This window comes from Sus scrofa, chromosome 11 (assembly GCF_054392235.1).
Source record: "Sus scrofa isolate SSC_HxYL_T2T_F1_AM1 chromosome 11, Sscrofa_HxYL_maternal_Yorkshire_Landrace_v2.0, whole genome shotgun sequence".
Lineage (NCBI taxonomy): Eukaryota > Metazoa > Chordata > Mammalia > Artiodactyla > Suidae > Sus > Sus scrofa.
In genome coordinates, this window is record NC_139393.1 from 11,278,220 (window position 1) to 11,304,467 (window position 26,248).

A 26,248-nucleotide genomic window follows, 5' to 3' on the forward strand; every position below is an offset into this window, starting at 1 on the left:
TCCAATTCCCATAAAAGAATATAACATACATATGCAAAGAAGTCATTACTATGAGCAGTATTTATTTTCCAGGCACACTTGAATAGACAGATTTCTTTGTTTCACTGTGTGTTTGTAAATAACTCTCTGTATGTGCTAGAGAAGTAGGCAAAAATATACAAGTTACTAGCAGTGAGAAAAATAAACAGAAATAAGCCAAGTGTAAGATTATTCAATTGAGTGTCTTTAGTTACTGTATAAACAGCAGTGAACGACATTAAGTTACCAGGCAACTCGGGGACCGTTAGCTCAATATCATCTAGCAAAGCAATGGGGAAAAGTCGGTGTTCATCAATTTCATTAATATATATAACTCAAATGTCCCCAGGCCACCTCACACTATGCATCCGACTGAGACCACATGGACGTGAACTCAGAGTCTCCTATGAATACAGGCCCCCCCCCGCACAACAACAGGCCATCTGCACAGACTGCTCCAAATAACTGAGACTCTCTGAGTGTTTCACGTTTGCTCACAATTATTTCTCTCAGGGTTTTCCGCAGCACCCCACTTACTGATGTCTGCCATCCACAACTATTAAAGAAGGTGCCTTGGGAACAGTGCTTTCGAGACGAGAGCACCATTTCTCAGCGCCCCAGAGCTACATACACTCCAGAGAGCCTGTGGGTCCTACAGGAACTGGAGCCATGCTGCATCAGCTTCTGGAATGGGGAGGTTGCCCTCTCTCTTCAGGACTTGCATCTAGACCCTGGGGATGTGCTAGGAAATGACGAATGAAAAGCCAACAGCCTTTTTCCTTCCTCCATGTCTTTCAGTATAAGACAAGTCATCAAATCGCCGTTATCAGAACGCATGCCTTCCCATGACCACAGGAAACTCCTACTGTTATACAAGCCATAAACAGACTTGATCTCTGATTTCTTGAAGGCTTTATTGTACTTGCAGTGGTTTCTCTGGTGAATTAACTTGTCTAAGAAAGCAGACAGGGTCTTGAAAAACAGGAGGTAAGTAAAATACATTTTCCAGCTTCAGTAGAACGAGTCACAATTATACAGGGACTGTGATTGGGGTGCTACGGAGAGGGTTGTTTTCCAAAGCATTCCGGGCCTGCCCCCGGCCCACTCTGCATTCTGGACAAGTCTGGCCCAGCTGCGCTTGTTTTCTGCTCGCTGGTGAGGGGACATTTGTATAATTCCCCATTCAAGCAGCAAAGATTGACTCATTTTTTTCACCTTTGGTAAGAAATAAAAGCTGAGGAGCCCTGTCTTCTAGGGAAGCACAGTGGGAGGAGCATCTCAGGTAACAGCCTTTGTGACAATGCTCCAAAGAATGCTGCTCCCGCTCCATTTCTCTGCTTTGCAGGCTGCAATGCCTCTACTTCATGCCAAGCACAGGGTGTCAGTGGGCTTTTGCATTTATGGTTGTGAGGTATTCCACATCTAATAAATCCATACTTTTTCCTCAATTAATAACACATTGGTTGGATCCTCAAATTCGAATGCTGCAGAATCTTTCCTTGGAAACAATAGTAAGTGTTTTGATTTCATTCTTCTTGATTTTCTTCCAAAAAGCACACATAAATTCACCTAGGAGCTGTGATCTGTGCAATACTCAGGAACAGAGTATCTGTGGTAAAACGACCACGTGGTTCAGTGCAGCCTGGAAGCCAGTGCGAAATGCAGCTGCACACTGCAGCCCTACGAGCTGGCAGTCAGGGTCTTTCTCAGTCAGGGAGTTTCCTCCTCTATCACCTATTTAAGGAAGAGACGCAAGGCCACCAGCATTACTGACCTCCAGATTTAAGTTCAAAATCTCATTACTGTTTCTTGTGAATAACTTAAGTTTACATCTTATAAATTTTAGTTTTTTGTTGTTGTTTTACTTTTACCAAACCCATGGCACACAGAAGTTCTGGGGTCGGGGACCAAACCTGTATCACAGCCACGACAACTGAGGCACAGTAGGGACAAGGCCAGCTTCTTAACACGCTGAGCCACGTGGGGACTCCTAAATCTTATATATTTAAAATAAGCAAGTAAAACGTTAAGTCAAGAAAAGGAAATGACATAAAATTGAAGTTCTCTTCTATGATTTCTATTTTATGTGATACTTAAGATGAAACTAACTGCGCTTGAGGGAGATCCTGGATTTGGGGTTAAAAACACCTACAACTGGAGAAGGTGGGAAGGGGGAAAAATGATGAGTAAGGAACCTTTATCATTTTCAGCTGTGGCTTTCCCTGGTTCTGTCTCTAGCAATAGATTTGTTGGCTCAAAGGTCTAGCTCTTTTTCTGGAGTCCGAGAATGACCTGAGGGAAACTGTAAGCCATATTTCCACTCAACTCCAGTCTGAAATGAGAGGTTTGAAATAAAAGAAAAAGGCACATGTAACAGAATCCATCTCTTGGAGGACATCAGAAAGGGAATTTTTAAGTTATTTCGTGTACAACCTACCTATTCAAATTAGCATACGATCATTTCAGCATTTCTAAGTAAAAGATTTTCGTAACCTCCAGAAGCAAAACAAAAATAGGTTTGTGAATAATTTAGAAATTTTTGTGCAAATGTAACATTGGTGCATTTCCTTTTAATTTTTGAACCTATGGAAATAAATGTAATTCCATTTTTAATATCTTGAACATTTCCTTTTAACATAAAACTAATTAAAAGGTAAAAATGATTCTTCAAATCATTCTATTTGTCTTAATTCTTTCAAAAGTAAAAAAGATGGTATCAATAAATGTTGATTTTTTGGGATATTTTTCTTTATATTATTTCTTTGTTTATGATATAAAAATATTCATTAAAAGTTATCACAAAGTCGGAAGTTCCCACTGTGACTCAGTGGTAATGAGTGTGATTAGTATCCATGAGGATGTGGGTTCCATTCCTGGCCCCACTCAGTGGGTTAAGGATCTGGTGTTGCTGTGAGCTGTAGTGTAGGTCACAGATGCAGCTTGGATCCCATGTTGCTGTGGTTGTGATGTAGGCCAGTAGCTGCAGCTCTCGATTTGACCCCTAGCCTGGGAACCTCCATATGCCTCAGGTGTGGCCCCAAGGGGTGGGGGGGAGAGTCAACAGAAGGTGAAGGGCATTCATGAAATGGGGATGAAGCAGTTTAAAATTTGGCAAAAAATGAGCATCAGCATCTCAATTCTAACAGATAACATGGGTTACTAAGTATTCTCCTTGTGTCCAGAGAAACAGAACCAACAGGATGTACAGGTAGAGAAAGGGAAATTTTAAAGAACTGACTCATAAAATTATGGAGGTTGGCAAGTCTAAAACGAGTAGGTCAGGCCAGTAAGCTGCAAATTCAGGTAATAATTGATGTTGCAATCTTGAGGGCAAATCTGTAGGGCAGGCCATAAGGCTGGAAACTCAGGCAAGGTTTCTATGTTACAGTTTTAGGACAAAATTTCTTCTTCCAGAAACCTCGATCTTTGTTATTAAGGACGTCAACTGATTCGATAAAATGCACCCACATTATGGAGAGAAATTTGTTTTATTTAAAACTTCTTCACTTAAAGATTGTGATGTTAATCATATCTAAAAAAAAATACCTTCATGGCAACATGCAGATTGGTGTTTGACCAAAGATCTGGACAGTACAGCTTAGTGTCCAGCCACTTTGACACACAAATTAATGATCACAGTCCTGAAAGCAGCCAGTGTTCTAGGAGTAAAGGTAAGAGTTGAAGTTTCCTTAACTTACTTTCCTCCAAGAGCATGATCCGTTATTAGTTTAGTCCTCAAAGAAATGGACTTCTATCTTCAAGAATAACAATGTGTCCATGTGTGTGTGTAAAAGAAAGTTAGAAAAATTAAACAAATGAGTAATAACAACATTAAGTTATAACTTCTATTTGATTATAAATTTTAAAGGGAGTATCTTTTACTCACAAGCACAGGGATTTGATGTATAGATAAATTTATATTACTGTTAAGACTGTAAATATTCCTCTTGAAAAAAACCTATGAACAATAGTTTTAAAATCAAACCCTGCATGTCCATTCACAATAGCCAAGACATGGAAACAAGCTAAATGTCCATCAACAGATGAGTGGATTAAGAAGATGTGGTATATATACGCAATGGAATACTACTCAGCTATAAGAAAGAACAAACAATGCCATTTGCAGCAACATGGATGGAACTAGAGACTCTCATACTAAGTAAAGTCAGTCAGAAAGAGAAAGACAACAAATACCATATAATATCACTTATATCTGGAATCTAATGTATGGCACAAATGAACCTTTCTACAGAAAAGAAAATCATGGACTTGGAGAATAGACTTGGGGTTGCCAGGGGGGAGGGGGAGGGGGAGGAAGTGGGATGGACTGGGAATTTGGGGTTAACAGATGCAGACTCTCACCTTTGGAATGGATGAGCAATGAGATCCTGCTGTGTAGCACTAGGACCTATGTCTAGGCACTTATGATGGAGCAGGATGATGTGAGAGAAAGGAATGTATACATGTATGTGTGACTGGGTCACCTTGCTGTACAGGAGAAAATCGACAGAACACTGTAAACCAGCTAGAATGGAAAAACTAGAAATCATTATTTTAAAAAATCAAATCAAAAGGTTTATCTTATAATGAACTAACCACACGGATAATTGTTACAAATTCTGTTAACAAAAAACCACTTTGTTAACAAGGTCCTGAAAGCAGACAGAAAGTGGGGGCGGAGAGGAGGTAGCCTGTGAAGGAAGGAACTGCACTGGGCAAGACCCACAGCGATATAACCTCTCCTGAGGACATTCCTCTCTCTGCAGCACGGCATGGCTTTGCCTCAAGCAGAAAGTAACATTCTATTGGTTTGAAGTGTTCTGACGATGAAACTGAAGGCTATCAGAATATCTGGAAATAAAGAGGGAGAATCCTGGAGGCGTTAGAGCTATAACGATACTCAAAAGCTACACATAAGTGACTGGCGAATCCTTGGTTGACCCCTAATTGTGTACACCCGGGAGACTATGGAGGTCTCGCAGAAAGCAACAGCCAGAAAGCTAAAAGAACTGAACACGTGTTCCAGCTGCTACCTAGTACAGAAGACAAAGCATTTGGAGCTTGAGTCCTGCCGCTAACCTTGTCGACTAAAAGGAGAAAACTGGATATTAAAAGACTGCAATGCAGTAAAGCCAATATGACTTTGCTGTGGCTTTGGGTTTCGTCCCAGAAGAGGACTGCGGTAATAAAGTAGGAAAATGTGGTTCAGACCACTTAAGTGTGGGACTGATGCCTCATCCTTTGGCAAACCATGACAAAGAATAATTATTAATGGATTCCCAGCTGTGATCAATCCGTGCCAAGGGTGAGAAAGTATTTTCATCAGATACTATCTAATAAAACAGGGAGCAGCTTTTTTCATGTGTACAGTGATCAGAAATGGGGGAAGGAAAGATAGAAAATTTTACTTACAAAGACCCAAATCCAAATAATAAGTTGAAGAAATGGTTATAACTGAATAGAACACACTTCAGTAGAAAAATACTTAGGAACGTGGACCAGAAAGCACAAATTGATATGACAACAAAGCAGGTGATAGACTAGGAGAGTGGGTCTCAAGCTTTTTGGTTTCAGGAACCCCTTCATTGTCTAGAAGAACTACTGTGATCTTCAGAGAGTTTTATCGGTATGGATTATACACATTAGAAATTAAAATTGAGAAAATCTTGAAATATATTTAATTCATTTTTAAATAATCATAATTCCATTCTTATTAACACATAACTTTTGTGAAAAATAAAATAGTAGCTGGTAAGGATAACATTATTTTGCATTTTTTGCAAGTCTCTTTAGTGTCTGGCTTACTAGAAGATAGCTGAAGTCTCATACGTGATTTTATGCCAACATGTTGAATTGTCACATGTCATGTAGCCCCTGGAAAACTCCACTCTAAACGCATGAAAGATTGTGAGAATTGCAAATAACATTATGAAAATAATTCTGAATTTGTGGGCCATCTAAAATAATCTCAAGGCCCCTTTGCAGAGAATTCACATGGAAAATGAATATTCTCACACTCTGGATCACCTCTAAGACTTTGTTTGACGTCCTTCTTTTCAAGGCATCCTTATCATCAACCTTTTGATCTTCTTCCTTACAAATTTCACGCCATCCCACAAAGTTATTAGCAGCTTCCCATGAATCTATAGTTCCACACCTCTGCTCATCTCTCTTTCTGGGCAAAGTAGATAAGCAACCGCATCATTGGAAAGTCTGGCCATGGGAGAATTTCCCTTCCCAGTCGCACTTGTGGGATATTCCTCAAGGAAGGTGTAAACCTGCAGCATCCTAATTCAGACCGGCGCTAACACATGGTACAGACATATCTCTAAATCAGGCTTCAATATGCTCTTCAGTTGCCATGATGCCTTGGCTATAAGGTTAGGGATAAGTATGCAATCCAGCAAAAGCAGACGCATTGAGAGTATGAACCACCTGATCATGCAACACACTGGTGCCAACAATACCTACTCAAACCTAATTTTATGACCGATGATGATCCACTACCCAAATGTATGGTTCAGTGAGTCACAGAACACCCTGCTTATGAAAGAAATTTGATTTGCATGGCCAATTGGTATCTTTAGGGCTCAACAGCAAACCAGAGGTTATTTCTTTAAAAGAGAATAAATATTTCCTGGGGGAAAAAAAAAAAGTACAGCTCTACTCTGAAACTCAAGAGATTTGCACATTGGTTTCTCTTAATGGGGCTTCTCATAAGATCCCTAGAGCATCCCAATCTATCACAGGGAATTTGGAACAATGTTAGGTTCTCTCTGACACCAGGTCCAAGCAGTAGGTAGAGATGCTTACAATGCAGCCTGGTTTAGTTGCTACCAAGTGTGAAAAATTACTGCCTTCAGATTTCCCAAAGCTCCTTTCTTAAGTGGTGGGAGTTTTGCAAAACATAGAAACTTGTCTTCACTTTAGATGGAATATCCTGACATGCCCTGTATTACAGAAGTACCAGAAATTTCTCTGAGATGACAGGCACATCCATTTTCATTGGGTTTATATTCCACCCTGGACAGGCATATATCTTACAAGGTGTTTGGGGTTTGCTGTTGCGTAACAAATCACTCCAAAACCTAGTGACTTAAAATAACAACAATCATTGCATTATCTCTCAGGGTTTCTGTGAGTCAAGAATGTGGGAAGGGCTTGGCTGGGCAGTTCTGGCTCAGAATCTCTCATGCAGCTGTAGTCGAACTGTGGCTGGAACCAGAAGGGACGGAGTGCTGAGGCAGCTGGAGGAAGGCCAGGGATCTCTCTCTTCATGTGGTCTCAAGTCTCCTGATCTTTCTATTTCCTTACAGTATAGAGTCTTTCTGTTTATATGACAGGTGAAGGCTTCAAGTGTAAATATTCTAACGAATAAAGTGGACATCTTTTTATCTTTTATGACCTTGACTAATAGGATACACAGCACCACTTCTGATGTGCTCTTCTGGCCAAAAAAGTTAGAAAAGCTCGTGGAGTTTTAGGGACGGGAACATAGACTCCACTCTACTTTTGAGTGGAGGGAGTGTCAGAACCCCATTAATATAAAAAGTATGTGGGATTGGAGATACTGCTGCAGCCATTTTGGGGAAATTCAATCTACCAAAACAAGTATCAAGGGCATCTCCTAGTTCCTGCTGCAAAGGTACAATAACATAATATCCTTAATACAGAGGACCAGCTTAACATTAAGAATTAGGAGACAACTGTGGTTTAGAAGACGATGACAGTCAGCAGGAGAGTCACTGTGCCCTCTTTGTACCCAGCACAGAGCACAAGTGTACTGCTGTGCCTTTCAGGTGAAGGTAGAATGTGTCTAGTATTCTCTGTTGATTTGAGTAGTCTTAAAAAGTGTTTTCCAGAAACATGGCTGTTTGAATCACCGCCTAGTGGGTTTCCAATAGTCCCCTGTCATTCTCCTAGACACCCCTCACCTTCTGCACAAAGAAATATGTGCCTCACTGGGGATGAAACAGAAAGCTCTGAAGATTTTATATCTTTTTAAGTGGCACCTTGAGGCGCTTGAGGCAATCACCTTGAGGTGCAGTACAGCTGATATATAACTTTTTTTTTAAATTTTATTTTATTTTCCCACTGTACAGCAAGGGGGTCAGGTTATCCTTACATGTATACATTGCAATTACAGTTTTTTCCCCCACCCTTTCTTCTGTTGCAACATGAGTATCTAGACATAGTTCTCAATGCTATTCAGCAGGATCTCCTTGTAAATCTATTCTAAGTTGTGTCTGATAAGCCCAAGCTCCCGATCCCTCCCACTCCCTCCCCCTCCCATCAGATATATAACTTTTTTAGTGAAAGGTGCAGTTCCAAAGTCCTACGTTTGGCACTCCTTCCCATAACTGACTTCACTCCTCTTATCGGAGAGCTATTCTGGGGAATCTGTCAGCAGCCAAATTTGTCTGCTACAACTATGCTGTAGGAACCAGAGAAATACCTACGGTATAGAAAAGGCACATGGACACTGGGACCTGCTGTGAGACAGATGGGGGCCAACGCCACTTGAGCCCTGATCTACAAAAGCCCCCACAATGGTATTGAGTCTTAAGGGCTTCATATAATTCAAAGTTGGGAGTCAATAATGCCGACAATTTCTTGGTATTTTTTCCCCCAAGTGAGAGTTGTTGTTGTTGTTGTTTTTCTGATAAATGGCTGTAGATCTCTTTGAGAACACACAGAAGGAAACCTGTACAATATATAATTATTCCAATGTCTTAGGGTCTTTGTGCCAGCATTTGTGACTCGTTCCTGTCTGGAAATTAAGACAGTGACCATGACGCTCACTCTTGTGACCTAAAATCCTAAGACTTCATTTCCAGATTTAGGTTTTTTTTCTTTTTTAAATTAAGCCTAACTTCACAAGTTTCCCAATTTACCAGAGTTCTAGGGATCCTGTGGCCAGGTAACCACCAACCAAGACCCTTATGGTCAAACTATTGTGATTACCACAGTAGCCTACTGTTTATTTCAGTAACAGATGACTGTTTTGTAGTGATTAATTACTGCTACTGGGACTCCGCCAACTGAAGATTCTATCATACTCTTAAGTCCCAAGGAATTAGCTTCAAAGCCAGAGTCTTCTGACCCTTTCATGCCAGGCCTGGCAGAAACATTTGTTCCCTAGCATTTTTGAAAAATATTAGTTCTTACATAGCTAATACCTATTCTAGTCCTTGGTTAAGGGGATGTCCTTGGGGCCATTTCTGGGTATGTGGTAAACATGAAGGTGAAAGAGCCTCGCAGCAAAATTCAATTAAAAATTCCTATTTCCTTAAGTCTTCGGATTCCTCCTCTACATGACCTAAGGAATTCTGGTGTCTCAACCTCAGCTTGTGGATGCATCACTGAAACGAGCCGGAAGCAGAAGGAGGTAGAGTTTTGCTGCCTCACAGCAGGTTCCCAGTGTCCACATACCTATCCTGTGATCACCTCTCAAGTGTATTTCATTGTGCTGCGAAACGTAGTAAACCAAGAATGAAATTTTCTACATTCTTTTGTGGCTAAGGTTTGGAAACCTAATTAAATGCATTTGTGCTGTAGAAGCACCTATGAGAAAGTTAAAGGAAGGGAAGACGAAAGCAGATTATCAACTCTTTCCAATAAAAAAGCTAGTTAAAGGCAAGTATCAAAATAAAACAGCTGAGAGCCAAACCTTTGAAACACTTTACCAAAACATATAAAACCAGGGTTTTCCAAGTTTTCAAATGATATAGAGCAAAAAGTAAAAAAGTTTTTCTGCAGTATTAATGAATGAAATATCCTTTGTAAGTTTTTTCCTGTACATTTGGTAATATGTATATTAGTGTAGCAGTACAAAGAATTCATAATATAAATGTGAAGAAAAAGGATGTTTGCTTTAAAAATTTACTAAAGGAGGTGTGTAAATTCAAAAAATTTAAATACCACTGATCTAGGAGACAGAGCCTTAAGCCAAAAGTTATTACTATAGTACTATGGTTTAAAAAGCAAGCAAAATTCATATATATGTATATTACCTATGTATGTATGCATATACACACACATATGTGTGCATATATGTAGTGATTATGTGTGTGTGCACATATATATATATATATAGTGGAAAAAAATATGCCCACACAGGTACACATATATACACACACATACATATTTCTGTAAGTGTTGCATCTTTAGACTATTCAGTTCCAAGCCCTAGTCAGATATTAACATACAACTGCTTATTTATTTTGAAAATCATTTCTTTCCATTGATGGATCTAGTATTTTGGCAACCACGCCTGTGGCAACAATATAAGTTAAGCACATGTTCTCCTTAGAAAGAGATTTGAATGAAACATATAATGGATGTGATGAATAGGGGACCAGAAAGACCAGGTGAAGCTCATCAGATATATTTCAAATCCTACTCTAGATTTTAAGCCAGATTTCTAAATATGTGGGACCCTTTTTATCGAACCGATGGGCTTAATCTCAAAGAAGAATGCATCTAACTCTCATTCTACATCATAAAGTCTTACGATGGATCGAAAAACTTAAGTACTGGACATTATTTCTGTAAAAATAATTCTGGAAAGCCCATAAGAAAAGAATGTGCATCTTTTCTATAAAATCACTTCCATCAATGAATATTAGATAAGGCCAGACAGTTTTCCTAAGAAATATAAATTACCTGACATTTAACACATTAAGACAGTGTGAACAATACAAAAAAAATGTAACACCATATACAGTACTTTTCAGTAGCCTTTCTTACTTTCTTAAAAATGAGCTGAAATTTCTAAAATGCAGGAACAGATCTATTTTTTGCCTGAGTCGTATTTTTAAAAGTCTCAATTTAATGGAGATACTTTGCCTTAAATCCCTCTATTCCTCAAAAGTTATATATATATTTTTTTTCCTTGAAAATTTCATCACCCTATCAGAGTAGAGACAAGGAATCTTGAAACATAAACTATCAGCCAAAATGACCTCTTGTTGAGATACTCAAATCATAATAAGATACAGCTATTGAGCAGTTAGGAATTATAAATATCTAAAATATTTTAACAGACTCTTCCAAGTTCTTCCCAACCAGACTGCATCTTAAAAATGCAATGAAAAGCTAAAATAAAATGAGGAACCGTGTCTGCTAATACAAAATAAATTAGATACATTGAAAATTTAGACTAGAGGAAGACCACATAAGTGGTACAGGTGTCTCCTTAGAGATAATTCACTATATAGAAATCTATGGAAACACATTTCTCAAGACATTTATTATTCAGAAGCCAATAACCATTTCCATGCATCTGAGTATGTTCACTCTGAAATATGCTACTCTGAACCATTGTGGACAATTTTCAAACTGTATATTTCAGTCAGGTTGACTAACCTCTATACAAGTCTTATTTTTATTGCTCCAACACTGTCTTTTAATAAATGAATTACACAAATACCATATATTTGAATAACAAGGGACCTTACTAGGTAGAAAGTACATTGACTGTACCTTATTTTGAGTACTGTGATTTATAACTGAGTCAAAATTGCCCTTCTCTGCCAATGATAACATGTTTCTAGTCCTAAAAGGTTAAGGACTTTGTTTTCCCTTATATCTTCCTATAGTTTCTCCTCTGTTTTTCCCATAGATGATAGTGACAACAAAGCAACAACATTCAACATTCTTTTTCAGTTCTTATTGGGTGGTGCCCTATATTTGAGGGATTTCATGTATTATCTCATTAACTCTCAGAATAACTCTAGGAGTTATGTATTATTCCAAGGCTCTGTTACAGGTGGGGAAAGGAAAGCTAAGCAAATTACCCAAAATCAAACAGTGCTAAGTGTCAAACATGCGTTCTGAGCCGTCTTATCTAAAGCCCATGTTCTGAGCCACCATGATCACATTACGCTTCCTAGAAATGAGATGTATCTGATACCAAGGAGAGAATACCTTTTTATAGAGTCTGATGTTCACTTCTAACTCATCTTCTCCTCTACACAATTCTAATAAGACATGGGAAGTCCTGGGTTGAGTTCTTTCCAGACCTCTCACGCTGCTTTTGATGAGCACTGACCGGGATCTTGATTTACTTTCCCTCTGTCACCCTGCAAATGGGGCTGCATGTGACATCGTGACACCCAGATTCCAGCTCTCTTTCCAAGGCTCATGCAAGCCCCGTACTGAGGAAATTCTGGAGTGGCCAGGACAGATTGTCAAGGAATATAAAGAAAACTTGTAAAGCACTTTTTCTCTCATGTAGAAGTGAACAGAAGGATAGATTTTAATAAATTATTTATACAACATGCATTTATGGTGCAAATTTGATCTATAAAATAATGAATGATCAAAAACAAAATGATAGTTACACAGAAATTCCATGAAAAATTCCCTTTGAACATCTAAAATAAGATTTACCTATGGATATTATTCATTGAACAAATAATTCCCAGGGGGTTTTTTTGTTTGATTTTTTGGGGTTTTTTGTTTGTTTGTTTGTTTTTGCTTTTAAGGGCCACACCCGCAGCATATGGAAGTTCCCAGGTGAGGGGTCAAATCCGAGCTACAGCTGCCAGCCTATGCCAAAGCCACAGCAATGCGGGATCTGAGCTGTGTCTGTGACCTACACCACAGCTCATGACAACACCAGATCCTTAACCCACTGAGCAAGGCCAGGGATCGAACTCACATCCTCATGGATCCTAGTAGAGTTTTGTTAACTGCTGAGCCACGAAGGGAGCTCAAATTCCCAGTATTTTTTAAGTGATAGCATACTGTTTGCCAATATCAGGAAAGTATTTACTTTATAAATAAGAATCCCTTATATTTATTAACTGAACCCAAGTAGACATTTAACTGCCACCTTACAATACTTATATATTTAATCATGAAAAGAAAAGGGAATTTTAAAATAGCATTTTCCTCAGTGATCTGTAAGGAATTCAGATAGGTATGTCCATGAAAAATATGAGGCCATTTTCCTAGTTTTCAGTGCAATATGTAAATAAAATAAAAGGAATCAATAATATTTGTAACTGAGTAAAAGAAGCTAAATGGAAAATAACTGTTAAATCTTTTTTGATTCAGAATAATGCCATTGGGCAGATGATACTGATTAAAAATAAACTGTTTTGTTTTACATATTTTTGAATTCATCAGTAATGCGTACAATATTTAAAGATATATATATCTTCATATAAAAGTCTTCTATTACATTTTATTCTTTATCAAACTTCACTAATTAGCAAATCAATATGTTTGATATTATGGTATAGTAACTTAAGTTGGTCTTTTTGGAATCCAAATTAGGACCAGAATTTGGATTTTTCTTTGAACAAAATCATCAGAAAAATCCCTACACGTTTGATTTAATTTATCCTTTTTAGTACAATATTATGTTGGAATGGCCATCCTGGCCTAGATCTCAATGTTTTACAGGTATATGATTTGTACTATGCCATAAAAGCAAGTGTCCAGTAAAACTTTCACAGTTCCAAATATATGTGTTCTCCAGGAAAAGTGACAGTAGTGTTCTGCACATTTAGCCTCATTGGGTATTATCCTATAAAGCACAAAGTAAAAATTTATAGATATTTTGAAAATCGGGCAGAATGGACAGAAACATAATAGTTCAGTGAGCAGAGAAATTTGGGGCTAAGAGAATGCAAGGTTGGCTAGAACCACAGCAAGTAAAATATTGCCCTATCCCTCCCTCTCTCATTTGGCTCATCTGTCATGTCCATTTTCACTGCATCCATTCAACATACATCATTTGTTACTCTTTTCTTTATTGGTCTGGTCATCATTAATGCTAATCAATAACAAGAACACAGATGCAGTTTTAGCATAAGAATTATTTGGAACAGAAAAATTTTTAAATCAAAAGTATGAAATATTTTCAATCTATGTAAAATCAAATGGAAAGCCATTTTTTTTAACTGAATTTTCCTAGGGTACAGTAAAATATTTCAAAATTATGTCATAACCCTAGGAAGTCCAAGCAGTTGCTCTCCAATGCATAAGTTTTATTGTCAATAGGGCAAAGATGTGGGCATATATTTCACTGGAAAGTATTTTTCAAAATAAGGGCTGAGCCTGCATTTCTTCTCCCTATAGAAGTTTCTGCCTCTTGAATTTCTTTAAAGCCACAAAAGGAACTCATCTACATTATCAAAAATGTTACTAAAATATTATTTAAGTCTCTCTTACCTATCACTACCAAAGCAACTGGCTCGTTTTGGCCACTCTGTTAAAGAAATTTAGCATATTACTTCCCATTTTCTTAAAAAAAAAAAAAAAGTTCTACCTCATGAACCACTTTGAGTTTATTCTCCCAAATAGTCTACTGGCAGTACACACTTTGCTATAATATAAAACTAAGAGGACAGGCTTTGAGACTAAAAACAAAATCTTTTCTATATTGATCAGTGTCCATGACAAATATCAGAATTGTGGCAAAAAAAAGATGAAAGCGATGTTCTTACCATCTCTCACAGTTCTTAATGTTTTGTTGAAATAGTGTATTGGATAGGACCTTGCATTGGGGTTCTGTGACTTAGGTTAAATATCTGAACCTTGCTGAGTCTTGGTTTCCACACACAGATGGTGATGAATAATAACAGAATGTGATAAATAATTCATGGTTATTTAGAGGAGCGAATAAAAGTTTTATTAAACTGTAAGAGTATTCAAGTTATTATGAAGTGCTATTATTGTAGTTAATGACTGGATAAAACTCTATACTGCGGCAAAACCAAACATGTGTCTAATCCTGTTTGTGGACTATGAAGAGGCTATTGCAGAATTAAGTTTGAAAGAGGAAAATCATCCCTCAGTTTTTAGAAAATGATACTCATGTAATTTTACACTCTTATGGTATATAGATATCCTACCAACGCTAATATTAATACACAAAAATGGGGTTTTGGTTTGATTTTTTTTTTTTAACCACCCTGCATGTGAAAGGCACTGTGCTGGCTGCTAAGGGCATCCACATACATCAGCCAGCCAGGTTAGTTTCTCCCACTGCCCACATTATGTCCAAAGAGCTCACAATTTTCCACTTTTTCCTTTAGATACAGTGCCAACAAAGTTATGAAAGCCAAAATGACAGGAAAAAAAATAAGACTAAACTAAACTAAGTATTAATCTGGCAGGAATTTGGGGTGTAAAGAGAACAATCTATGCCAACCAATGTTTGTAGTTTGATCAGATTTAGCAGGTAAGGCAGTTCCTCTCCATAAAGAAATGAACAAACCCTGAAGAATATTGCTATCTGCAAAGCTGCTGAAAAGCAAGACCTCTGTATGGCTTGGAAGGGCTTCTGACTATTAACATCTTTCATCGTATGTCAGTTTACTAGGGCTGCCATAACAAATCCACAAATTGGATGTCTTAAAATAAGAAAAGTTTATTCTTTCAGAGTTCTAGAGGCTAGAAGACAAATCAAGATATTGGATGGAACATACTTCCACTGAAGATTTTGAGGAAGAATTTTTCCTTGCCTTGTCCTAGTTTCTGGTGGCTCCTGGCAATTCAGAGCCAATTCTTTGGCTTGTAGATGCATCACTGTAATTTCTGCCTTCATCTTCACACAGCCTTCTTCCCTTGTGTCTCTTTCATGTCTCTATGTCCAAATTTCTCTCTCCTTTCTCTTATAAAAATACCGGTCATTGGTATTAGGTCCCACTCTAGTCCAGAAGGACCTTACCTTGATTACATCTGCCAAGACCCTATTTCCAAACAAGGCCACATTCTTGAATGCTTTTATTTTAAGGGGACATAACTAAACTCACTGCACAAAGTATAAGAAAGATTCTACTCAAGTGTGAAATACTGAGGAAGTAATGGGTAAAACAATGTGAAATAAGAGTTGCTGATATAAGTGTGAACTTAGACCTACGTATGTTCCTTGAAACCTGGCTTTATTCTACGTATACAATCTTTCAGAAAAGTGCTATATATTATTTACCTTTATAGCCAGAGAAAATATTAAAAAGTTGAGAGAAAACATTGAACGTGAACAAAATAATAGTTGAAACAAAGAATAAAATCCCTAAGTAGTCAAATATATTCCATGAAAAGAGAATTTATGAGTCAGAAAGACAGTACCATCCCAGAAATCACCAGGAAATGATAAATAGGTAAAATACAAAAGAAAAACCAAGAGATACAGATGGTTGAAATAGAGTGTCAACATCCAGAAGACAGAATTCCTCAAAAGAAAGAAAAATGTCCATGCACATATGAGAATATTTGTCAACTTTGACAAGTCTTCATTTCTATTTTAATTGGTAGACTACTAAAAAGGGTTCGGGCTGATATCTGTCAGTTATGCATACACTACAACCAATTTCAACTATGATTCAGCTTGATCAATCTCTCACAGTAGTCAGAGGTGTTTTTTCGTTTTCATTTTTTTGTTTGTTTTGTTTTGTTTTTGCCTTGAGACTGCACTATACCAGATTTTATATTCAGATAACTTTATCTTCAATACTTAAATATTTAATGAAGTTTACAATAAAATTTACAGTAATTGCAGATGTTTTAGCTTCTCTTTAATGAACATACAAAGCTTTGCATATATTGGTTGAAAAATCTTGAACTTCAGATTAATTTGACTGATTTATCTGTTGGCATCACTCGATGGCTCTTATATAAAACTCACATACCTCAACTGTTTGCCAAATTCTTCTTCTAAAAGTAGGGCCAATTTACTAAGAGCTATCTTTTACTTCCCATGCATAAAAGAGAATCATGGAATCTAAAATGAGTAAAACAAATTTAGAGGAACAACAATTTGACCTAAATGAAAAATCATGTAGTAAAAATTAGGGAGTTCCATTGTGGCTCAGTGGTAATGAGCCCGACTAGTATTCATGGGAACTTGGGTTCAATCCCTGGCCTCACTCAGTGGGTTAAGAATCCAGTGTTGCCATGAGCTGTGGTGTAGGTTGCAAATGTGGTTCAGCTCTGGCGTGGCTGTGGCTGTGGTGTAGGCCAGCAGCTGTAGCTCCGATTCACCTGCAGCATATGGGAGCTTCCATATGCTGCAGGTGCAGCCCTAAAAAGAAAAAAAAAAATTAACACACCTCCTTCCACTGTTCACGTTAAATTACCATTCTTGGACATTTTTTAAATAACTACCAATTTCTGAAGTCTGTACTGCCGCTTCTTTAGCAAATGTTTATCTTTTGGTTTTCTTGCAGTTAATGATATCACTATGACCCCTATAATGGATGGCAAACTTCCCTAATATTTTGTGCAAGTCACACAGTTATGAGCACTTTCATGAGAAATAGAAAATCAGTACTTCATTTTAACTAAACTTCCCTTTTATTTTTCTTTTAGCACTTTGATGTCAAAAAGGTTTACTGTTGGGGAAAATGTATTACCAAATAATGAGAAGCAGTTATAGAATTTTACCTTAAATTATTGACCAAACCACTGAAGCAAAAGTGTTCACATTGGTTTTGCTATACTCTAATGCAGAACTTCTCAGCCTCTATTCCCCAGACCCATTTCACGTAACACCTAAATAATAACATCCTATGTTTTTGTTTGTTTGTTTTTGTCTTTTTAGGGGTGCACCCATGGCATATGGAAGTTCCCAGACCAGGGGTCGATTTGGAGCTATAGCTGCCAGCCTATAGCACAGCCACAGCAACTTGGCATCCAAGCCACCTCTGCAACCTACACCACAGCTCACAGCAATGTGGAATCCTTAACCCACTGAGCACAGCCGGGGCTCAAACTCACATCCTCATGGATACTAGTCAGGTTCATTACCACTGAGCCATGACAGGAACTCCACTTGCTATGTTTTTAATGGTTTCCAACTGACTCTACCAACTGGTAGCTGGGTGTCTGAATGCATCTCATAGGGCACTGCATCAGCCTCAACACGGCTCCCTCTCCCCCGCCCCCACCATCCAAGTATTTACCAATACCCAGGTGCACTTCCCTTCATCAGTAAGTGTCCTGTTTGCTGTGTCTAAAATGGAAGCGTTGACTGAGTATATGTGGAAAGAACTGGAAAAGAATATGGATCAGTTTCCCAATTCAGCCATGTGTTAAGTCAAAAATTCTGTTTACTGTCTGTACCTCTCACACATTACAAGATAACATCAGCTGGAATGACAAAGTGAGGGTCTACCGAACCCATCCATGTTTATTCTAATACAACTATAAATACTAATACTATATCTAAAAGTAATAAATCTATCATGAGTGTGGGACAAGATGAGGCAGGGCAATAGATTTAAGCCTGTGATCATAGAATGTCTGGTTAGTCTATGTTTAAGGCTCATGTAGTGATTTAACACTGAAGATACCAAAGAAGCTTAAACTTTCAATATACAGTTGAACAAAAAAGCTGTGAATAGCATCAACCCTTCCTTCTGGAAGATGAGATGACTCACAGATGCCCCCTAGTTACATTTTATTTTATTGCAGGAAAAGTTTTTTAAAAAGAAATAAGCACTTTAAAACTACAAACTCAAAAATGGCAACTCTCATAGCACAAAGAACTAATTTTAAAATAATCTTTGGCAATAAAATAACTCTTATTTTAGGGTAGCACATTGAGAACAGAAGTATTTAGCATCTAGTAATTTTTAAGTCGTCCAAAATTAAACATGTTTCAGGCTGGCTATTGGTTTTGCTAAAACTGAGACTGGAGATTTTCGGTGTATCTTAAAGTTTACACAGGAAAATCTGCAGTACAAAGATCCCTTTTGTCAATTCCTCTCAGAGATATTATAATTGTGGTTATCTGGAAGCTTTTATGATCAAAAACATCATAAATCTGCACTTGGTATTTCTAATTCAACAGAGTAGACACGAGGGATAGAACACACGCCAATGTTACAACAATAAAATCTGTTTCTCAACCAAAAGTAAAAGAAAACAAAAGTCAGTTTACTGAGATTAACAGTTGACCAGAGTTCCCTGGGGATGTGGAGGTTAAGGGTTTGGCCTTGTCACTGCTAAGGCTCAGGTTCGATCCCTGGCCTGGGAACATTCACATATTGCAGGTGTGGCCAAAACACAACAACAACAACAACAACGACAACAAAAAAAGAATTGACCATTTTTTAAACCTAGACCATTTTTAGGTCATCAGATTTGTTCCCATATACCTCTTGTTTTACGTGGGTTTCAGAGAACAATACATATTCATAAGTCCCTGAGGTGCTTTGAGACCAAAAGGTGGTCTTTTGCTGGAACGAATCTCGAGAGAAAATTAGGCCACCTGAAGCTAAGGCCTTTACTGATCTTTAAAATTTTTATTTCTTTTTGGGCAATCTTTGGTTTCTTGCTTGGCTTCATCATTAAAAGTTTCTCTTTTAGTTAAGGTGATATAGCTCCCAAGAGCTTTGCATATTAAAAAAAAGAGAGAAAGAGAAACTTGGGCTGAGAAATAGTGGGTTTCTCCCACTGAAGAATTACTCCAAAGATTGTTTTCTTACTCAGAAGCCACATTCCTCATAAAATTATCAGATGTCTTCCCTGTATGTTTTAAATACAATGCATCTTGCAAAGCGATATGTGCCACACTAGGGGCTCGCCCTGTGACCCACAGGTTCACCTTGTGAGTTCATAATCATGACTTTGAAGAAAGCAGTGGGGTGGAATGGACAACCTCATCTTTCCAGGTTCCAAACTTACCCCCAGCCACAATCATGCAAAATGATGTCAGAAATGAAATTTGCACTCGGGGCTTAGATGGCCTATTTCTTTTTCTCTCTTGTCCTCACTGTGCATCTTAATGTTTTTTTCCAGAGAAGTCTGTAGAGTCTCCTGCTGTGAGGGCTTGCTTCTGCTCGGAGTGGACAGCTATCAAACTCTGCTGTCACTTATGGAAGCAGCGTATTTATAAGTCACTCCTGTGCTCTTTATTTATGCTCAATCACGTCTTCAGAGACTAGAGTGGAAGAGTCTCTTTCCCACTCAGGAGGAGATGAAGACAGCTTCTGAGCTTGCTGGTAGTCCCTTTTACCGGCTTGGAGAAGGAAGAACAGGTGCTGGGGCGCTCCTTTCATCCATGTAGTGAATCTTCCTATGGCTGTGCCGGAGCACTGGAAGAGTTTTCGTTCTTTTGCAGAGGAGCCAGATCTCCTGCACGAAGTAGCAGAGAAATGACAGCCCTCAATGTACAGTCATGGAAAGATGCTGCCGAAGTCAGATGTTGTCTGACTTCGTTCTGCCAAGTTCTCCAGTAGAATTCATCTGGCTGGTGGAACAGAAGTTTATCCTTCCTTTAGGCACCCAGACAAGGGGTGGGCAGCTGTGTGGGGCTTTTACAATTTCTTCCCTCTGTCCAGATGTAAACATATCAGAGGAGGCTCTCGGGAAGAAGGGAAGGGACATTCAGGAGGGCGTGCAGCCCCAGTCTTGCTGACAGAAAAGGAAAATCAGACTTCTCAGAAATAGAAAGAACGTTTGCCTACCTCACATTTGCTTCCTTTTGTTGTACCAATATGGAAAGTGCCTTATAAAGCAAAATGCTTTGCAAGTGAAATGCACGGCTTCTCCCCGATGGGATCTTTGCACACCTAACTCATGGGTGGACACGTCGTCCTAGTGACTTTTTGAAAACTCCACGGTCAAACGTCATAGAACATCAAAAGCAGCGATAAATATCCTACAGGCCTGGAACAAAATCACATGGAACCTCAAACCCATTAACCTTCAAAGAGCAACCTCCCCAGCAATTTTTTTCTGGAAGCCTGATATCAGTGGTCCGCCATGTAGCCTGAACAGAAAGTTGTGCATTGCCAAAGTCACGGACATCAAACTTGAACAAGACGGTCCTAGAGCATGAGGAGGAAAGCCTGTCTGGCATTGCGAGACAGGCTGATGCACTTAAAGCAGTGGATGAGAAGGCATAAAGGAACTGAAATTTCAAACTGGAGTTTTAAGTACCTAATTATCAAGCTGATGTCCTTGTATAGGAATCGCCATTCTGCAAGGCACTGTGCTAGGAAGGCTTCTGAAGAAAAGGAAAGAAAGCAGCTTCTACTGAATCCGAGCCATTCAAGCCGTCAACACGAACTTCTCTAATCCCTGTGATAATTTTAGGAGATTCATTAGAAGTACTTTTAAGAGGAGATCCCATTGTGGCTCAGTGGTTAATGAATCTGACTAGGAACCATGAGGTTGGGGGTTCCATCCCTGGCCTCGCTCAGTGGGTTAAGGATCCAGTGTTGCCGTGAGCTGTGGTGTAGGTCACAGACGTGGCTCAGATCCTGCATTGCTGTGGCTGTGTTGTAGGCTGGCAGCTGTAGCTCCAATTTTACCCCAGCCTGGAAACCTCCATATGCTGTGTGTGCGGCTCTAAAAAGAAAAGGAAAAAAAAAAAAAAAAAAAAAAAGGCAGCACTCTTAATACATCTTCACCTAACAGACTTTCTGAAGTGACTGATGCTCTTCACTCTCTCTGTGTGCCAGTGGCTGTGTGGAGCCAGGGGGAGGCTGTTCTGCATGTTCACTGGCTTCTGCTCTCACCAGTTGAGTTCTTTGTCTGCCAGACACCAGTTGCATGTGCCCACAAACCAGCTGCAATTATAATCAGCAATCTCGTGAAGTACTAATAGTCGATGAAAGAGAGCGAAAAAGAACGCAAGCTGCTGGAGGGGAGCACGGGCCCGCATCACTTCATCTCGTCCAGGTGGTCCTTGTGAGCGCTTGCTTTTATTTCACGGAGGTCATGTTTCCCTGTACCTTGATGAGAAACCTAGGGAGAAATGTCCTAATTTTCTTTTAATTTCAAAGTGATGCTCTTATTCTGAATGTTTAGGAAATGGGTTCCGTTGCTAAATATTTGCATATATTAAATGTTAATATTTAGCAATGGGCCATGTGAATACTGTGTGTGGCTGGGCCCTCAGAGAGCTTTGCACACCCTGCACACAGGCGGAGTGATCAAGGACGAACCCTTCCTTTACTCTCTTCTCGATTCCTTGTTCTCGCTGCCCCTAGAGTCAGGGCAACGTCTGCCAGAGTCTCAAGAGGGCCTCGGGGATACCAAGGGACCAGTACTCCAGGCTGCTGGATACATGCGAATGCACAGCAGAGGTGACTGTTCTCTCGGACTCGACCTTCTTCGTCGCCAGTCCGCCACCCCGAGGGGAAGAATAATAACGATGGAGCGAAACTGAGCTAATCTTTTACTGTCTCTAAAGCGTAACCCTCAGTATGACATCACACAATGGGACGTCAGGGGTTTATGCGAGTGTTGGAAGGGGAGCGCATTCACAGGCAGCTACAACACAAAGTCATAAGGGATGGCCCAGCTCACCCTGAAAATTTCACCGCCCCCGCACTGTCATGACACAGCGTCCACAACAGTGTGAAATCATCAGAAATAACGAGTTGTCGGCGAACACGGTGCAGGCTGAAATCCTAATGAGCTATGTAGCCTGAAAAGCATAAGCACTCCCATTCCTTTACTAGGCGCTTACACAAATGAATTTATGCATACGGATATAAATAAACACTAGAAAATGATAACAGTGCCGCTTCTTCTTCCATGCATAACCCTGACTTGAGTTGTCATAACTGGGCCCAAACCCCTGCCTCGGGGCCCTTGACAAAGAGAGGCCTTCAGCCCACTGCAGAGAACATTTGCTTTTACTGACTTCGTATCAGTGCTAAGGGATCTGTAGGTTCTCATAAAAATATTCTGGAAGACAGGGCATACTTTCATTTGGGATGAATCTGAACTTGTCAGAGGGAGAAAAAACAAAAAAAACTTGCGTTGAGTAATTACACCTTGAGTCTATTTGTCAGCGAATCATATGGTGTGGGATGGGAGGGCATGGGATGGTTCGTTGGATAAGCTGCAGCACCTGGGCGGCCCTGCCACCACTGGACACCGTCACATGCCACGACACAGCTTCTCCCCAGAACTTCGTGCTTTGCTCCCTCCCAGGCCCAAGCCAAGCTGAAAGAATCAGCGTGAAGAGGCCAAAGAAGCCACAAGGTACTCCAGCTCTTGGAGAACCATTGGAAGGCCAGAATCCTAGCTACCAAATGGTCATTTTTACATTATATATCTTTGCCATAATTTAAAACAAAGTTCCAGCTGTGGCGCAACAGGATCTGTCACATCTCGAGAGCACTGGGACACAGGTTGGATCCCTGGCCTGGCACAATGAGTTAAGGATCTGACCTTGCCACAGCTGCGGCTTAGGTTGCAGCTGTGCCTCAGATCTGATCCCTGGCCTGGGAACTCCATATGCCATGGGGCAGCCAAAAATGAAAAAAAAAAAAAAATTTAAAGAATAACGGCGCACATCATGAATTCTTTAAAAGGTATTTTAGCCTCAGTTTTATAAATATATATAAAACTTAGTTATATAGATATATATCGCCACACACACTTTAGGATTAAGGGCTTCAAGCATTTGAATCATTCGAGAGAAAATCTACCAGCACAGAACCAAGCTTCTGGGCAGGTAAATGATCTGCTTGGAAATTTTATTCCCACGAAGAAAGAAAGATTAAGTAAATTTTTTGCGGTCACATTTGGAGTGTCTTATTCAGGTTCATACTCTTTAACCACCTCCTTCCTCCGGGATGGCTCCCTTTGCTTGGCCCGACTGCTGCCCCCGCTGGGCACACCGTCTATACCATGTGTCTCTGCTCCCTCTACAGCTCATTGGAACAACAGGCACTGGACCCAAGTTGGGTCAATGAGAGGCCTTTGCCAATGACTTTGGAACTGGAGAAGGTGAAGACAGAGAGGATGTGACAGGCAATCCTAAAAAGGTTCCCAGTAGTCTCGATATACTGCAATCCTTGCCCTCTCCCCTTGAGTGTGTGTTGATCCTACTGTTTTCACTTCTCACAGGCGGAAAAGGCAAAAGTCATGTTATGCCACTTTGGGGATGAGGCTACGAAAAGATAGCAACTCCTTCCTCTCCCTCTCTTGCAAGTTCCCTCTGATGGAAACCAGTTGCAATACTGTGAGCTGCCCTAGGCAGAGGCCCATGTTGCAAGGGATTATGGAAAGTCGAGTCAGTGTGCAAAAAACTCTGCAAGGGACTGACTGCTGCCAACAGCCCTTTGAGTGAATTGAGAAGCAAATCCTTCTCAGGAGACCCTTTGGATGAGGCTGCAGCCCTGGGGCACACCTTGTGTGAGATCTCGAGAAAGAGGCACCCAGCGAAGCCACACCTAGATTCCCGCTCCCACCAAAATTGTAAGATAATAAATGTCTGTGGCTTTGAGTTGCTCTGTTTGAGGGTAATTTTTTATCCAGCAGTATAATGACACAACGATACAGAGGCAGAGAGGTACGGACCTTTTGGGAGGCAAAAATTCAAACACATAAACATGGCAGTTGAGGATGGCCTCCTCAGGCCCTGTAAACGCAGGAGCAGAGAAACGGACTGCAAGCGAAAGAGAACGACTAAGGACCTGCAAGGAGAGACGCAGGGACAAGAATCCGAGGGAAAATGTGTGCAGGCTCCCGGCGGTCTGCCTGCTGCTCATGCTGCCTGAGGCCTGGCTGCACACATTCTGTCTCTGTACTCACTGCGGTCGCCGTACTCTATGACACATCACCTTTATTTCTCTCATTTGATTTTTATGACTTGGAATCAGAACCCTAAAATCCTAGGATGTATCAGGTTGGAGAGCTGTGATTTTTTTTTTGGAAGCAGTCAGATCCTTGACAAGAAGTCTGGCAGTTTAAAGAGTCTCTTGGCCTGGGAAGCACCCAGATGTTCGGAGCCACTTGACTTTGGGTCACGAGAAATTGAGCCAACTTCAAGGGTGTGTTGCTCTCAACTCACTGCTCTAATCAATGATCCACCATGGCAACATCTATCCCACTTTAGGTGCTTTGGATAATATCTGTACAGAACGTAGAGATCCCAGCTGAAAGCTGTTTGAAATACACAATATTGCTGTTGATTCAGAACAAAGTGTTACCCTTTCTTCAAAGAACACAGTGATATTTTTGGAGCTCTCTTATTATGTTACATGATGGAAACACATATCCAGAGGAGGCATATTTTAATTCTTAGAAACAGCCTAACTACATAAAATGTACTATTCTTCCCTCTTAATCCAGTTAAACCTCTTTGCTATTTTCTGTTTTAAAGTCATGTCACTACCTTATCACTCAGCATCTTAACAAAATTCAAAGCAGTTTACATATTACAAGCTTGGCAATAAAAGAGAGCCTTAAAAGTAATACACATCTACGAAATAATTCATCGAGCCCTAAAAAGGTGCCAGAATGAGTTTTGGAATGGTAAATTCGAATTTAAAAATCAAAATTTGCTCTCAGGCTGAGTCTTAAAATGTCACAAATACATTTTTATAGCCAATTTATAAACCTTGAAAAACAGCCTATACCTCCCAACAAATACATGTGCACTGCAGGGGTTCTTTGACAATTAGGACACCCCTTTTAGTTCTGTCCCCGTGTGTGTCCCCATGTGTGCACATTATCTGATTTTTGCCTTATTACTTCTTTCCACATATTTAACATACATTCTTACGTTGAGAGATGCAGTTTTCTCATGATGCAAAAGCGCCCGTTTATCATTAGCGCTTCCTTGGTTCCACTGGTCCCCAGGGTCCTCCTGCAGGGTCACAATCCCTCTGCATCTTCCTAAGGACCACACCTCACAAGCTTCCAAGTCCCAAGCAATAGAAATGACTGGAGCAGGCATGCATTAGGGCAGAAGATACTGCAAGAGAGGCTGAGTAAGCTGTTGTGGTCACACTGTGGAGTGCATTACTCAGCCCATAAAAGACTTCTTCATCCGTGCCTTCTGCATCCAGGACATGTCCCTCGTCTTGCCTTACCACTGCACCCCCATGCTGGTACACCACGACCCTGCAGCCCCACTACTGCCAACTGTATACTCACATGACCCGAAGGCACTCAAATGCAAAAATTATTTTTAATATGAACAGTTTATAAATTTTTACCATCCTTAGGCCAAACATAGCATCCTCAAAACAAGTCCACAGGCCTAGAGCCATCAACCTTAAGCCATACCTGCATGGTGGCCTGTACCCCCCCTCCCCAGGACCCACCTGGCATCTATACTTTGCTGTGTGTCACATGCATTGATAGGCAAGTCCTTTCTACCCACCCAGATGGTCACATTTGCATACTAACTATTCCTGGATCATGGAAACCAGGATCCTGACTGCAATTGCCAATGGGGTCTACCATTTTCAGGTATCTCTTTTGGATGACGGCATAAAGTTTCCTCTTTTGGACATTTATG

General features: G+C 39.9%; 1 protein-coding gene across 15 annotated transcripts in view; it reads right to left on the bottom strand.

The window, feature by feature from the left end:
• Window positions 1-26,248, bottom strand: part of LOC102159559 (uncharacterized) — a 555,170-nt gene that overhangs the window by 171,514 nt on the left and 357,408 nt on the right. Inside the window, exon 6 of one of the 15 annotated variants that reach the window (XR_014819292.1) lies at window positions 203-1,752. The exons of the other annotated variants lie outside the window; for them this stretch is intronic. The gene's annotated coding sequence lies outside the window, so the exon portion shown is untranslated. Of the gene's footprint in view, window positions 1-202; window positions 1,753-26,248 lie in introns of those variants that run through there. 15 annotated transcript variants of the gene reach the window in all.